Below are 18294 nucleotides of genomic sequence, written 5' to 3' on the forward strand. Positions count from 1 at the left end.
ACGCCATAAGCCGAGCCAACCAAGGCAACATAAGCCACAAGCAGAGCAGCCTCACAACATATGCTACTTCTAGTTGAACATCATTTCACTTTGAGCACCACCTCATATCAAGTATCAGTTCAAGACGACATCTAGTTACTTTAGCTCACACATGGACTAAATTTCAAGTCTCCAGCCAAAAGACTCTCTTGATTGAAGACTTGGGGGACTACTGTTTATACCATACTTAGGGCCTTCATATTACTAGTAAAAAAAACACTTTGCGCGACGTACGTACATTCAGTGTTCCACCAATCAACATTATGTAAATTTTTCAAATAATCTTTTATAGATGGTGAAAAGAAATCCGCTGCACTCTTCAATTATTCATTCATAGTTACGGATGGTAAACGTCTAAAAGAAAATTTTGCTACAACAACATGTAATCCTCTATAGTTTGGTTTCCAAAAACAATACCACAAAATCTGATACCTATTTCTGCTTTCAAAAACAACCCGGGAGGTATTCGTGCAAATAATCCTACTACAATGTTATATTTTTAAGAAAATTACCTGTGAAAGTCTGTTGCCCAATAGCACAATAGAAGACACCTCACTAGCAACTCCAACACCACCACCCATGGCAATTCCAACATGCGATGAAGCCAATGCTGCAACATCATTAATTCCATCACCAACCATTGCTACGACATTCTGATCCTTCTGAAGTTCCATTATGAACTTCTTTTTCGTCGGTTTAACACCAGATATCACCTGCAACAAACAGCATAAGCTGGTTCCTAAAATTAATTTCCATGGTAAGCAAAATAGTCAATCCATCTTCTAGGGTCATTTTAGAGTTCGGCAAACAATCAAGAGTATTTAGAATTGGTCCATGAACCAATAATCTGTTAATTGAGATCCCTAAATTTAACAAAATATGCGCCAAATGAGCCCTAAAAGTTTTCTAAGATTCTACATATCTTTAATGAATCTCTAGGATTTTCTTTTAAAGTCGTTTTGATGCCAAAAACCTTTGGAAAATAAGGCTCACTTTTGTAAGCCAAAGTCAAATTGGAGTGAAAGAAATAAGCATCTGTTGAAGTACCCCTAGATCTTCTTAGTCTCTCTAAGTTGCTTCTGTTTTCTACAAATTGTGCTACTTATAGAACTTCATTTTAGTGCTCAAGTAAGTCGAATCTGTCAAGCATTACTTCTCCATGTACATTGTTATTTATATCCTAAATAGTTCATCATGATCATAGACAGCACTCTATGCTGTCCTATATGAATCTAAATTTTCAATAATAGGATTCTAAATTCCCTTAACAATGGTCCAAGGCCAATGCCTATCAGCATTACACCTTTACAAGAAGCAAATTCACATTCAAATATGCAATGATACAAACTATTATATTCCATTATACCCTGTAATTACCTTTGAACCCATTCCAAAGTCCCAACAGAAACCCTAGCAAAATCAGGTGCTGGGTCAATTTTTTTTAGGGTAATTAACATAACACTAAGTATTACGATGACTGAACAGCAACACTGCTATATAGAGAAGTCCAATACAAGACATAAGTTTTTTTTTCTTTTTGTTTCAGAAATCAAGCGATAGATAATTCCTTCTCTTTGAGATTTCAAGTGATGCATATGAATTAAATTGATCAACGCAAACTAAAGATTCATTGAACAATCACATCTGCTATTACCTTAAATCTTTCATCTTTTCAAACTTGCACAATTGAAGGAAATTTCATATTTCTGTGCCCTGTGTGTGTAAGATAGAGAAAGAGAGGGAGAGAGGAAGAGAGAGAGAGAGTACCGTGAGATGAAGTCGAAGTTGGGAGAGTAGCGAAGGGTTTTTGCACATCAACCAGAGAGATGGCGAAAGAGAGAGTTGCAGATCGGAGAAGGAGATGGCGAATATGTGTGATTTAGGTTTCGATTTTTGTAAGAAAAATGATTATAAAGGGTAACACGCTACCAAAACCCACAAGTAAGAAACTCACAGATGGAGCTATCAAAAATCAAAACAAAACTGACCCACATGAAAAAAATCAAATCTAATGGTAATTATCTCATTCAACCCACATCAATCTGAGTCCCAAAAAACCCTAATTTCATAACCATAACAGCGAAACCAGCACGAAACGACTGATATCAAATCAAAACGACAGCAACCATATCCAGAAACAAAAAAAATCCAATCAGCAATTACCATCAATCTAATTAGACCGTATACTTACATGAACAAAATCGAGCGGCGGTCAGATAAATTGATGGGCGATTGGGCGGGAAAGCCTTGTGCGAGCTGAGCTGAGAAGGAGAGTCGGCTGGAGTGAAGGAGGATTAAGGTTTGGGTTGGGAAGAGAGAGAGGATGAGGAGGAAGGCTACGGGAAGAGAGAGACCGAGTGAGAGAGAGGGCGAGATGAGCGAGGGACAGTTCGGGTCTCGGAAATATTTGTCCAGGAAAATTTTAAAAAGAGCGCTTAATTTTTACAATTGCAGCGCCAAAATTATCGCAACTGGCGCGACGCAGGTATACATTTCGACGTAGCGCAAAGTCTTTTTGCACGACAATCACATTGTGGCGTCGCGCAAAGTTTTTTTTTAAAAAAATATTTCAAAATTTATTGAAAATGTGATTTTACTCTTTTCAAATTCATTTTTTTAACATAAAACCTACAATAATATATTTTTCTAACAAAAACCTGACCTAAAATACAATAATAATTAAATTTAAAGCTACTTAGTAAATATACATATCATTCAATTTCTTAAGTGTTATACGTACAAAATAAATAAATTTAAATCTACTTAATAAATATATATACCATTAAACTTGATGGGATACCACAAAATCTTATGTTATACTTAATGAAAGTATAAATAAACTCTAAGTGTTAGGGAATCTATCGTTTTGATTGGATACGCATTCTACGAAACTAATTTCAACGATCCAACTGTCAAACTTGTTTGTATATACTTCGAGATTGCATACGCCAAAAATTGCAAAAAACAACATTCAGAGGTCAAGTAACAAGACAAAACTTTTCGACGGTTATAAACGAAAAATCACTATTTAACTGTTATTTTAACTCCGATTTTGATGATTTTTTATAACTACACTCCTTAACCCTATATGAATTCAACGAACTAATTCGATCTTCAATTTAATATATTTACACAAGTGGATACCACAAAATCTTATGTTATACTTGATGAAAGTATAAATAAACTGTAAATGTTAGTGAATCTATCGTTTTGATGGGATACGTATACTATAAAACTAATTTCAACGATCCAACCGTCAAACTTGTTTGTATATACTTCGAGATTGTATACGCCAAAAATCACATAAAACAAACATTCAGATGTCAAGTAACGGGACAAAACTTTTCGACGGTTATAAACGAAAAATCATAATTTAACGGTTATTTTAACTCTGATTTTGATGATTTTTTACAACTACACTCCTTGACCCTATATGAATACAATGAACTAATTCGATCTGCGATTTAATATATTTACACTAGTGGATGAAAGTATAAATAAACTCTAAATGTTAGGGAATCTATTGTTTTGATAAGATACGCATTGTACGAAACTAATTTCAACAATCCAACCGTCAAACTTGTTTGTATATACTTTGAAATCGTATATACCAAAAATCGCAAAAAACGAACGTTCAGATATCAAGTAACGGGAAAAGTCTTTTCGACGGCTATAAACGAAAAATCACAATTTAACGGTTGTTTTAACTCTGATTTTGATGAGCTTTTACAGCTACACTCTTTAACCCTATATGAATACAATGAACTAATTCGATCGTCAATTTAAAACATTTACAATAGTGGATACCACAAAATCTTATGTTATAGTTGATGAAAGTATTAATAAATTCCAAGTGTTAGTGAATTTATCGTTTTGATGGGAAACGCATTGTACGAAACTAGTTTGAACGATCCAACCGTCAAACTTATTTGTATATGCTTCAAGATCGCATACGCTAAAAATCGAAAAAAAAAAACATTCAGAGATCAAGCAACGGGACAAAACTTTTCGACGATTATAATAAAAAAAACACGATTTAACGATTATTTTAACTCTGATTTTGATGATTTTTTACAGTTACACTCTTTAACTCTATATGAATACAATGAACCAATTCGATCATCAATTGAAAACATTTACATAGGTGGATACAGTGCATTTTTTACAGAAAATGTGGCGTTGCGCAAACTGTTTTCTACGAAACTAATTTTAACGATCCAACCGTCAAACTTGTTTGTATATACTTCGAGATTGTATATGCCAAAAATCACAAAGAACAAACATCCAGAGGTCAAGTAACGGGACAAAACTTTTCGACAGTTATAAACGAAAAATCATAATTTAACGGTTATTTTAACTCTGATTTTGATGATTTTTTACAACTACACTCCTTGACCCTATATGAATACAATGAACTAATTCGATATTTGATTTAATATATTTACACTAGTGGATACCACAAAATTTTATGTTATACTTAATGAAAGTATAAATAAACTCTGAATGTTAGGGAATCTATCGTTTTGATGAGATACGCATTGTACGAAACTAATTTCAACAATCCAACCGTCAAACTTGTTTGCATATACCAAAAATCACAAAAAACGAACGTTCAGATATCAAGTAACGGGACAAACCTTTTCGACGACTATAAATGAAAAATCACAATTTAACGGTTGTTTTAACTCTGATTTTGATGAGTTTTTACAGCAACACTCTTTAACCCTATATGAATACAATGAACTAATTTGATCGTCAATTTAAAACATTTACACTAGTAGATACCACAAAAGAAAAAGCTAATGCAAGAACCCAAAAAAAAAAAAAAAAACAAACAAAAAGACTTTGCACGACGTAGGTACCTCTACGTCGTGCAAAACGGCTTTGCGCGACGCAGTTGTATCTACGTCGCGCAAAGTCTCTTGTTTTTTTTTGGCCCTTTTGCTTATAAGTAGAAAATTGATGGGAAATGCATTGTACAAAACTAGTTTGAATGATCCAACCGTCAAACTTATTTGTATATGCTTCGAGATCGCATACATTAAAAATCGAAAAAAAAAACATTCAGAGATCAAGTAACGGGACAAAACTTTTTGACGATTATAATCGAAAAATCACGATTTAACATTTATTTTAACTCCGATTTTGATGATTTTTTACAATTACACTCTTTAACCCTATATGAATACAATGAACCAATTCGATCATCAATTTAAAATATTTACACAAGTGGATACCACAAAAAAAAAAAGGCAATGCAAGAACCCAAAAAAAAAAAAAAAAGAGTTTGCACGACGTCGGTACCTATGCGTCGCGCAAAACATCTTTGCGCGATGTAGTTGTACCTACGTCGCGCAAAGTCTTTTTTTTTTTTTTTGGCCCTTTTACTTTTAAGTAAAAAATAAATAAATGAAAATGTACTTAGTAAATACATATACTATTGATTTTGATGGGAAACACATTGTACGAAACTAGTTTGAACGATCCAACCGTCAAACTTATTTGTATATGCTTCAAGATCGCATACGCTAAAAATCGAAAAGAAAAAACATTTAGAGATCAAGTAACGGGACAAAACTTTTCGACGATTATAATAAAACAATCACGATTTAACAGTTATTTTAACTCTGATTTTGATGATTTTTTTAAGTTACACTCTTTAACTCTATATGAATACAATGAACCAATTCGATCATCAATTTAAAACATTTACACAAGTGGATACAGTGCATTTTTTACAGAAAATGTGGCGTCGCGCAAACTGTTTTCTACGAAACTAATTTTAACGATCAAACCGTCAAACTTGTTTGTATATACTTCGAGATTGTATACGCCAAAAATCACAAAAAACAAACATCCAGAGGTCAAGTAACGGGACAAAACTTTTCGACAGTTATAAACGAAAAATCATAATTTAACGGTTTTTTTAACTCTGATTTTGATGATTTTTTACAACTACACTCCTTAACCCTATATGAATACAATGAACTAATTCGATATTTGATTTAATATATTTACACTAGTGGATATCACAAAATTTTATGTTATACTTAATGAAAGTATAAATAAACTCTAAATGTTAGGGAATCTATCGTTTTAATGAGATACTCATTGTACGAAACTAATTTCAACAATCCAACCGTCAAACTTGTTTGTATATACTTTGAGATCGCATATACCAAAAATCACAAAAAACGAACGTTCAGATATCAAGTAACAGGACAAACCTTTTCGACGACTATAAACGAAAAATGACAATTTAACGGTTGTTTTAACTCTGATTTTGATGCGTTTTTACAGCTACACTCTTTAACCCTATATGAATACAATGAACTAATTCGATCGTCAATTTAAAACATTTACACTAGTATATACCACAAAAGAAAAAGCCAATGCAAGAACCCCAAAAAAAAAAAAAAAAAAAAAAAAAAAAAAAAGACTTTGCGCGACGTAGGTACCTCTGCATCGTGCAAAACGGCTTTGCGCGACGCAGTTGTACCAACGTCGCGCAAAGTCCTTTTTTTTTTTGGCCCTTTTGCTTATAAGTAGAAAATTGATGGGAAATGCATTGTACAAAACTAGTTTGAATGATCCAACCGTCAAACTTATTTGTATATGCTTCGAGATCGCATACGTTAAAAATCGAAAAAAAAAACATTCAGAGATCAAGTAACGGGACAACTTTTTGACGATTATAATCGAAAAATCACGATTTAACGGTTATTTAAACTCCGATTTTGATGATTTTTTACAATTACACTCTTTAACCCTATATGAATACAATGAACCAATTCGATTATCAATTTAAAACATTTACACAAGTGGATACCACAAAAAAAGAGGCAATGCAAGAACCCAAAAAAAAAAAAAAAAAAAAAAGATTTTGCGTGACGTATGTACCGATGGGTCGTGCAAAGTCTTTTGTTTTTTTTTTTGTCATTTTGCTTATAATTAGAAAATAAATAAATGAAAATGTACTTAGTAAATACATATCCTATTGATTTTGATGGGAAACGCATTGTACGAAACTAATTTGAACGATTAAACCGTCAAACTTGTTTGTATATGCTTCGAGATCGTATACCCCAAAAATCGCAAAAAAGAAACATTCAGAGATTAAGTAATGAGACAAAACTTTTCAACGGTTATAAACGAAAAATCACGATTTAACGGTTATTTTAACTCCGATTTTGATGATTTTTTTACATTTACACTTGTTAACCCTATATGAATACAATAAACTAATTTGATCGTCAATTTAAAACATTTACACAAGTGGATACAACAAAAGAAAAAGGCAATGCAAGAACCAAAAAAAAAAAAAAAAAAAAAGACTTTGCGCGACTTAGGTGCACGTACGTCGCGCAAAGTTGTTTTGAGCGACGCCAATATTCGTCGTGCAAAGTCTGCGTCACGCAAAGATGTTTTGCGCGACGCCATCATTCGTCGCTCAAAGTGCCATCGCGCAAAGGCTATTTGCGCGACGTTTTGTGTTTTACGTCGCGCAAACATGTTTTTCTACTAGTGTTAGATCTCGTATAAATACTCGGGGGACTCAAATGTAATTATATAATAAAGGAAGGGGCAAATATGTAATAAGTGATGAGCCCTTATTCTATAAAAGGGACTTCCCACCCTCACAATTGAGGAGAACCTCACATCCCCTCTCATATTCAAAGAAGCTCATCCTCACATAAGGAAGCTCTCTCTCCCTCTCAATCCTCTCACAAACAGAGAAATACAATATCAGTGTGAACGTAGCCCAAACATTGGGGGTTAACCACGATACATCTTGTGTTCTTTACATTTCTTGCAGATTCACAGTCAGATTTATGTTGTTCCAAGACCTCTCCGGTTTTGTGCATCAACAATTTATATATATTTTTTACAATCATTATAAATTAGCACATGTTCTTAATTAAGTAGTATCTATTAAGTTTGATTCCCTTGCTTAGTCCAACTTTAGACTTTATCATCAATTTAATTCTTGTTAAATAAGTATATACCAACTCAGTCATGCACTTGGTCAGTTGGTTGTGTAATCCGCAAGAAGGAGGGCTAAAGTCTATGAAAACTTGAACATGCATGATTAATCTTTCTTTGATGCTACAAAAGTTTTTGACATTGTCCAAAAATTAGTTACGTGATGTGTTGTGCAGCTTGTGCTCGTCTCTCCCTTGTTTTTTACTCTTAAGATTTTTGTATTAATACCAAAGTATTATTCCACCCTATTTTGTAGGAAAAAAATTTGCATAGCATGAGTATATTGTTACGGTGGCATTTGGTGCCAATAAAATAAAGACATGTGTAAATTCTTTGAACAAAGGTACTTATTTCATTGCTACGGTATACCCGTATTGTGTAAGTTGTTCTCCTTTTATATAAGTGATGTACTCCTAATTGGATTTTGGAGTACAACGATATATTTTACACTAAGAGAAAGAAGGAGTTCGGTTAAGTCACACAATGAGTAACTTAATTGGACTGAACTAATCAAGATTTGTTTAATTAACATTTTATTCAAAAAGGACTTCTCTTGTTGATCTCTTACATGTTCCAAGTGATGATACATGTAACAACTAACGAAAATTCGAACTTAAATATCTTTAAATACATATTAAGAAGAAAAATATTACTAGATTAAAATTAATTGATATATATATATATTCCGTATTTAATATCAGTACGCAGACAATATTTAAAAAAAAAAAATCAACTGCATAGTTTGTTCGTAGTCACGCATATATATACATATTTTTATTCATGGAGCTTGGAAGGGAACAATGGTTTCTTATAATGTTCACACATGTAAGCTAATTAGACCATTACATATGTGCTCACATACTATATATATATAGGAAATTACAGATCGAACTAAGTAATGATCAAGGGCGGAACCAGAAAATTTTCGGCTAGTGGGCTACCTAAGAACTATAAAAAGTTGGTTTTTAAAAAATGATTATAAGTTAATCTTATAAGCAAAGCTCGTCAAATTATTCTATGTTCATCAACCTTTAATATGACAAATATATACATAAATAAACAGAAAAATGTTAACACACTGTATAACTTTTTTAAATAGATAAAAATCATTCATAAAATAATTCAAAAATTGAAACATGCAACGAGTTGCTTTTGAAAATAATTAAAAGCACTATTAAAGTAAGTAATTATTGTCACGATTAACCATAAATGGATAGCTTATGAAGTGTATATATAATAGATTTTGTTATTTAGGAAATAAATAGTACTGGTTAATAAAGTAAATAAATAAAAAGGATACATGGGTTAATAGCGAAATGAATATAAAAATAAATGAAATATAAGAAATAATTGGTTTGTACCCATAAGAGCTACCTAGGCTATAGCCCAAGATATTCTTGTACTTGGCTCCGCCCATGGTAATGATGAACTTATTATCCCAAAAACCATTGTATGGAAAAAATGCACGGTTATCCCATAAAAACCGGATGGACATGCATGCAAATGTGGAGTAGTTGCGGTATAGCTATGGCTTTTCTATTTTTGTTGAAGACTCAGTCACTGTCTCCAACTCCATCGCATATTGTTCATATTCCTGACCTTTTCACTAACAATTTGTCCAGAATAATTTGTCTGTCACGGCACTCAAAGCTACAAAATGCACGCAACGAACTGCAATCTCGCATATATAACAAGTTAATATTTCACTGATTAAATTATAATTATCATATTTGTTAGTATTACGCACATTTTGGGTAGACAATTTATGTATTATCATCATGTTTTAGCTCTCTTTTTTTTCAAGCAGAAACTTGATTAATTTCCATGTATTAATTGTGTATACCAAGGAAAACATTTGTTGCACCGATTTCCTCATATTTTCTCAGCAACCAAACACAACAATCATTCAACAATCATTTTCAAACAAGCACCCAATCTTCCCTCAACATTTCTCAGAACCTATGCTACGGATATAAATATAAATATAAATATATATATGTATATATATATATATAGAGAGAGAGAGAGAGAGAGAGGCGGAGCTACATACGCGGTCAATGGCGCCGGCATCGAATATTACCCTCATGCTTAAGCAAGGGTCTTTTTAAGTTTCAACACCCTAAATTAAATCCTAATTTCGCCACAGTTTGAAAATATAAATACACAGTTTGAATTTTTATGTGAGAGTTGAAAAAAAAAAATTCTACAACATATATGTGTATGTTCCCATTAATTTTCATTTAGCTAAAGAACTAGATAAGTAAATCCTAAAAGAATAAGTAACTCTCAAAGACGCAATTACAATTGCACTTACGTACCTGTACATATAAATGTTGTCATTCTCATCAAGGATCTTCTTACAGTAGTTACATCTATCCAGGAAATTTCCAGTATGTCCTTGATCGTTCTCCTTCATATAGGGCAACGGCAATGTCATAATTGCCGACTGAGGTACATCATCGTCTTCGGTGAGAATCTTCGTCGGATGGCGTGGTGGCTTCATTTTCATCCGCAGCTTCGGTGGAGGCAACGGTTCATTGAGCACACTCATGTCGTCAAAGCTTGTGGAGGAACGAACCAAGCGCAAGCGTTTCCCTGGCATATTGGTGTAATTTACTTTTGGGCTTAGAGAGAAAAATATACTAGGGTTTGGCTTTTTAGTCTTTAGAGAAGATTGCTCTGGGGAGTTTGGTGTTGGAAATGGATTGTATTGGGAGGTATATATAATCACAGGGTCCTTCCAACTGTGATTATATATACATTTACATGTATTGTTAGATATGTACAGTGTAAGTTTCGTGTTAGATATCGGTTGCGAATTTGGTAGGTTTCATTTAATTAAGAGTTGTGATCTCCATAGGTCAAACTTACTAACTGTACATAAAACTGTAAGTGTTAATTTTGTTAAAACTAATAACCGTGGTCAAACAATACAAACTAATAAACGATCCAAGGTTTTGTTTTTGAAAGGTTAGTATTATAGGTTGTAATTTTATTATTAGTCTAGAAATACACATTTGTACCCTTATTGTTTTTGCTTTTTCTACTACGATTCTCTCCCCTCTTTCCATCTCCTTCCATCATTTCTTCTCACATTATCTATTTTCTCTTTCTCTTTCTATAAAAAATTAATATAAGATGTTGACGTATCTTAAGCGTAACCGTTCAAATATGAGGGAAGGGAAGGAGAGGGAAAAAAATGAGAGAGAATCCTACTCCAATATTTAGTCAGTTCCCCACGCAAATCACAATCTCTTTGATAAGTTGGTGCGCAAGATATTCAATTTTGTATATTTTTTTAATTGGCAGTAACACGCTCACAATATTACAATTCTCTTATCAAGAAACCTCATTGATTTCTGGCTAACAAAATACGTAGTTAAGCATTAATTATCACACTATTTAGTACTACAATTTAATGGTATTCTTTTTTACTTTCAAGCAGTAAATTTAAGGTTCGACACATGAATAGTGTAGAACAATCCCCCTCCTTTTATTTGTAAAAAATCGTTGTATAAAAACAACATAAATTATCACGGAAAAAGAATGTAAGTTCATTAAACATGTGAAAGTTTTTTACATGATGCGGATTGCCCTTGTTAAGCAAAAACATATTTTCTCGTGATATATGATTAGCACCAATATTCCTTCAATTTTTCTACAATTCAGAGGCTGGCCCAATTGTTGGGTACAACAATGTCTCAATAATACGTCTCTATTACCTCTAGCTATTTTTTTTCAGTCACAAAATTAACGTCATAGCTAAAGCCCATCATATTGAACAGACTTTTTTTGTGTGTGGCCTTTTTAGCCAAAATGGTCCATAATATCTGCATAACACATCATTTTAGTTCATGAGATTGTTCACCATCCATTATTTTGGTCATTCTATTAAAAACTCCATTTTCAAAGCTTTGTAACTCAATCGTTTCTTAACCAAATTCGACCCATAATATATCAAAATGAAGATAGGAAAGTGTAGAACAAAATTATACCTATTTGGAAGCCCAATGGTTGCCGGAGATGGCCATAAAATAGCCTGAAATGTGACTGTTCCACGAGAAAACTGGAAAACTGACCAGAAACTGGGTAAACTTTAAACGTTCATAACTTCTTCAATACTCAATGAAATTGAGTGATTCAAAAATAAAAATCATACTTCTCAACGAGAGGAAGAGAATGGTACCTTTCTTGAGAGCTAAATCTCTGTGGTTTGGCCGAAAAACTGCTCGAAAGTGGCTGTCTTGGTCTCGAGTTAGCCATTCTCGAGCCATTTTCGGGCCAACCCATGGTGAATTAGCCATCAAGAAGGTACCATTCTCTTTTTTATCATTGAGAATTATGATTTTAGTTTTTGAATCACTCGATTTCGTTGAGTATTGAAGAAGTTATGAATGTTTAAAGTTTACCGAATTTTCCTGCGGACCAGTCACCGTTCAGGCTATTTTCTGGCCATCTCTGGCAACCATTGGGGTTCCAAATAGGTATAATCTTGTTCTAAACTTTACTATCTTCATTTTGATATATTATAGGTCGAATTTGGTTAAGAAACGATTGAGTTGCGAAGTTTTGAAAATTGTCCAAACTTCCGGCCAAGAACTCCTAGACACTTAACAAAGTTTTTAACGGAATAACCAAAATAATGGATGGTGGACAATCTCATGGACTATTTCTATTGATTTTCAATTGTAGGAACCAAAGTGATGTGTTATGCAAATCTCAAGGACCATTTTGGCTAAAAAACCTTTTTTGTGAGACCCATAACAAGTTTTAATGATTTTGGTTTGCGTTTTCCCCAAGCATTTCCATTTCTCCAGAAGAGAGATAATTAAGAAGCATATTATCAAGGGTTAATTGGTACATTACTTTTGGTTATACAGGTTCTGTAACAACAACAACAAAGTCTTATCCTATTAAGTGGAGTCGGCTGTATAAATTCTAAAACTCTATTGCGCTCGGTTTGACATCAAATCTTCCGTTAGCTCCAAATATTTCATATCTTTTCTTATAGTCTCTTTCAAAGTATTCCTAAATCTTCCTCTACTCCTTTCGACTTGAGTCTTCTTTTCATAGTCGTGCCTGTAACATTTAAATGGGAAATGTATGTTCTATACATGTTACTAATTGAGTTGTAACGATTCTGGTCTCTACTCCATAATATAATACAAACTTCATATGCTCAAGTTGAATCAATCGATGAGAAAGTCATATTTGAGAAGATTTCTTACTCCCTCCAATCTAGGATCGTAAATAATTTATCAAGAGCTACCATATACTACTATTACTAATGTTCTTTTATTTTAAACGTGATTTTAATAAGCTCCTAATTAGGTTGCAGAAAACAAGACAATGTCATGCACATGCTATATATATTGATATCCTATTTGATCAATAGATGATATTTTTAATCTTTAATCTTTGCTATCGATAATGAGAAGTTCCCATAACTTACGAGGGCTTGTCGAGGGCATGCAACTGCCTCTCATTAATTAGCTGTTTGTTTCATATAATAGTGTCAACATAAAATTAATCTATATTAGAAGCATGAATGCACCAATATTTGCTATTGCGTGCCTTTTCTTTTTGAAACACAATTTGATCAACTGCGCGCTTGTTTTGTCATGGTTCATACTCCATGGCCTATAACTCACTTTCCTGGCCGTGTTAGTAGACACCAGTAGGCAGCAGCTCACGTGTGCATCGAATGGTTGTTTGAATCATTGAGAAGTTTCACGATGCTAATTTCGCATCTGTAATAATACACATACAACAAAGGAGCAGCCCAAAGCCTGCTCTCTTAATAGCAGAGAAAAGAAATGTTAAGAAGACTCTTAAAAGTGAGACTCTCCTTGAACTCTCCACCACCTTATGTTTTTGCACAATTCTCGTGCCAACATTGTAAAATATTATGGTAAAAACATAAAATGATAGACAGTTCATGAAGTGTCTCACTTTAAGAGAGTGTCTTTAGCAGTTATCTATAAGTATATGATTAATGCTAGGTAGACCTGTTCGTGGCAGGAATTTCCGTCGGGGATGTTCCCTGGCCGATGAGCACACAGCTCCCCGAGAGGTTGGCGCCGGTTGATGCTTTCTGTCGGGTTTCTGCTTCACTGATGGGCTTATCGAGCAAAGCTTGTCGGGCAAAGCTGAAAGAGAAGGACAGAGTTAACGTTGAAAGGTGCCTTCGTGGGGCCTTAGGTGTAGGCCTTAAGGCTCACAATCAAGATTAACTTTTAAGTGCTCAGGCGTGCCACTGCCATCTTCAGCATGGCAGATGTAAAGCGGATGTTGGGTTTTAGTTGTATATATATCCGAGAGACTATGTTAGTTATGACAGGTGCCTTTGTGGGGCCTTAGGTGTAGGCCTTGAGGCTTCCAGTCAATAACTAACTTAGTACTCGCACATATAATGTTCGTTTCATTGATTGTATGAGTCTTATAACCATTATACTTTTGATTACCTGAGCCCGAAGAGCAGAATGAATCCAAATAGGTGCCTTTGTAGAGCCTTAGATATAGGCCTTGAGGCTTCCCATCAGAACTCCTTCTATACTCAAACGTTCTATGGTAATCATAACATAATAGAAATAAAACTAAGGGATAGGTCGATTACTTGTGCCCCAAGTAACTTCGGACTTCTTGTTATCAAAGCTTGTCGTGGATGGGTTAAGTCCACATAAGGTTTTTTTTTATGCCTTGAGGCCAAGGACTTTTAAGTGATCAAATCTTACATGCACTGGCTTCGAACTCAGATCTGGTTTGAACTGTGAAGACATATTCAAATCGGATTCAAGCACTGAGAAAGCCTTTTAATAGTCATCTTACTAGAAATAACTTGAATACAACTTGAAGTATACAACATATTGCTAGGTTAATGAATGAAAAGACAGAAACAAAGAGGGTCGGGTAAGGCTAATCGTCTTGCAACTTCCTATCTTTGTGGTTTATCAAAGGGGTTGAGAGCTTTAGAAAAGGGGTAATGAGATGAGTTTACAGAAAGAAATCGATACTACAGCAGGTCTTTGACAAGGTAGCAGAGCTATTACAAAGGGTTTATCCCAAGAGGGATGAAGGCTTGGGCTGACTACAACTTCGTTTTTAAGGGAAATTTGGCTTTGAGCAGAGTTTGTGTTTGTATTTGTTTGCTTGATTGAGTGTCCTCAACTTTGATTTCTCTTTCTTCTTTTATAGACACTTTGGCTTGGCCTCCTGTAGCAGTAATCTTGCCTGAATGCGGTTTGAAGGATAGTGACTCATCAGCTATTTACTTGTACTGCCACTGTAAAGTACTTTTGGGCTGATTAGCTGGCTGGTCTATACCACTTGGTCTTTGAGTAGGTGAGCAAGTGGTGCAAATGACCTGCACCTAGTCGAGAAAGGCCTTTTCTGCCTTCTGGGCTTGGGTTGGACTTCGGGCTTCTCTCCTCTTTTTGGGCCAACTCTCCTTTGAGCCCAAAGTTTAAGTTTTAACCCAAACAAGACCAAATTGTTAGACCTTGGTCTCCTTATCATTACCCTAAGCATATACAAAGTTTATTTGATTGCCCAATATGGAAGGCACACTCCCAACAAATAGATTTAATAAATTTGTGAATGAAACCTTATAAGTAAAGTATTCAAATTAAGTAATGTCTTCTACTTAATGAGGATATAGCTAGGGTTCCCTACCATTACTATTTGAATTAACTTTTGGGTGAGACCATACCCTCGGTACATATTGTAGCAAATTCACTTTATATGTGCATATAATTATTTATTCTACCTTAATATGATCAATAAGTAGTTTTCCAGTATAATACATGAATTAATAATAACATGTGATGTTATATTACTATATAATAATTTCTCTTATAAAGAAATATTAATGCATAAAATCTGGTTGATTGGAGGAACAATTCTCTTATATATGAAGGAGAACTGACATAGCTTTTCATATCCATTCCCACATATTACCAAATGTTGATCCATAAAATCGGGCAGACCTTGAGTCCAAAGTATGGTGTGAGGACCATTGCGAGGGCACTCCGGTCAAAGGCAAAGTAAGCACCGAAAGGCATCGATGTGATACTCGTTGAATAGTAAATGTAATTAACCTTTTGAAAGGAGTAGAAGTTACCCTTTGGAGAGGCAAAATTGGAGCAGATTTCTTGAATTGGCCAAGATGGGAATGAATGCACTTAATGTGGTGTTGTCACTTGTCGCATGATTGGTCTCCAAGTTGGAGGGAAATCTCCCATTAGTTATAAGCAGCCGTGTGTCGTGGTTCTCACTTATTGTGAGGTTATTAAGTGTGCTTCGACATGGGTGCCTCAACAAGAACCCTTTGGCAAGTTCACAAGGCTTCCTAGTTGACCCATACTTGATGATTTTGGGGTTGATACAATATGTTACAAACAAGAAAGAGGAAAAATTATCACAGAAAATCTATATATGAAGAGATATGTTATTAAGTGTGGAATGACTTGTTTAGAGTGTCAATACCAACATCCTATCTTTATAGCTAATTATATTATATCAAATCTAAACAAAATTATTATTACATATGAGTTGTTTTACTCGCCTAATCCTTCATCATCCTCATTAAAGAAAGAAAAAAAGAAGGTAAATATCGCTAGTTGTGCTTCTAGGGATCCACATGCAGATGTAAAAAAGCCATATATAAATGTTCAAACATGCATGCCTATGGCCCTATACATCAAGCTAGGAGTCCAAACGTTCATAGCAAAAACTGGCATCATACATGCACACTATATTGGATAAGAAGGGTTGCAGACAGTGGCGAAGCCAGGATTTCTCGGGGGGAGGGGCGAACTTAAAAGAATGCAAGGTTAAATTTGGAGATAGTGTCTACGAATTGCTTCACGATAATTAGGTGGATAATCAATCATTCGACATCTATGTGCAGGGTCTGCAGGAAGATTAGCCAATATTTCATCCAAATCCAACTCAGTGGCTTCACTTTGTTGTGACCTACTTGGAATATTTGAAGGAGGATTTAAGCATTGTTTCTTATAGTATCGTTCCATTACGTAACTGTAAAATGGAAAGAAATAAAAATTCTTAGACTCTTAATCCTAAAGTAGACTATACTATTACTATAGTATGTATAATAACTAATCCAACCAACCAACAATTCAATTAATCAAAAGTACTAATAACCAATAACCATATTCGTATCAATTGGGTTAAATTTGTATCAATAATTTGTATCATAGAATCATAGAAGCATATCAAAAATTTGTATCAATAATTCGTATCAATTGGGTTAAATTTCTAATTCCCAATTCGTATCAATAATTTCATCCTAAAAAAAAATTTCATAATTTCTTATCAATAATCATAAAAGCATATGATTCACATCAATAATCAATAACCAATAACCATATTAATGCATTAGCATATAATTTCATACCAATTCAAGGAAATTTGTATTGAATAATTAATTAGGTTAGGGATTATACATTTAAGAATTAAAAATTTTACCTTTAGATGGTGATTGGTGGAAGGCCCTGTGCTGTGTTGATTGGTGGCTTGTTAGCTTGTAAAGGGACGTTGGCACTGGGATGTTGGGGAGCAGAAATTAAAGCTCTTGTCCTGTGTTGATTGGTGAAGAACCGCAGAAGGAACAAAAGCAAAGGGAACAGAACGGGTTGGGACTGACTAGGGTTTTGGGCGACACGCGGAAGCGGTCCCCATTTGTATTTTTTTTTAAATTCAAACATACAAAACGGCGCCATTTTGTATAACAATTTTTAAATTTTTTTAACCAGGCCCAAAACGACGTCGTTTTGGCCTGGTTTAAAAAAAATAAAAATAAACTGCAATCTGAGATTGCAGATTGCCCAGAAAAACAGAGGACTTGAACCAGCAATTTCCGGCGAGGCGCGCGCGAGGGGAGTGGCGAAGAGCTGGGTCCAGTGGTGTTTCCCGGCGAGGGGAGTGGCGGCCGCCACTCCTCGCCCTCACGTGGCTTCGCCACTGGTTGCAGACCCCCAACAGGGGGGAAAACATAAGTAGTAGACATGTAATTCTAGATTGGTGGCAGATGATCGGATATTACATGTTTTTTATTGTTTCCAACTGTATACATCGATTATATCCATAAGGATACCCTATCCATAATATACGGGAAATTCCATTAATCACCTCAAGTTGGTAATGTCAGCACCTTTTATGCTTTCAAAATTATGATATTGACAATCTTCTTCTGAAAAAATCAGCGAAAATAAACTATGCTATCAAGGAGAAATGCTGAGGAGATTCTATCAA

At 34.4% G+C, this 18294-nt stretch overlaps 1 long non-coding RNA gene across 2 annotated transcripts; it reads right to left on the reverse strand.

The window, feature by feature from the left end:
• Positions 1-309: 309 nt before the first annotated feature.
• Positions 310-2543, reverse strand: LOC126616263 (uncharacterized). 2 transcript variants are annotated; one of them, XR_007621079.1, is made up of 2 exons: positions 2231-2543; positions 310-771 (listed from the first exon to the last, which is right to left on the reverse strand). It is a non-coding gene; the product is annotated as an uncharacterized LOC126616263 (long non-coding RNA). The 2 variants fall into 2 exon arrangements; XR_007621080.1 differs by having other exon boundaries at positions 1807-2543.
• Between the last annotated feature and the right edge of the window lie 15751 nt (positions 2544-18294).

Source organism: Malus sylvestris, chromosome 3, assembly GCF_916048215.2.
Source record: "Malus sylvestris chromosome 3, drMalSylv7.2, whole genome shotgun sequence".
Taxonomy (NCBI): Eukaryota; Viridiplantae; Streptophyta; class Magnoliopsida; order Rosales; family Rosaceae; genus Malus; species Malus sylvestris.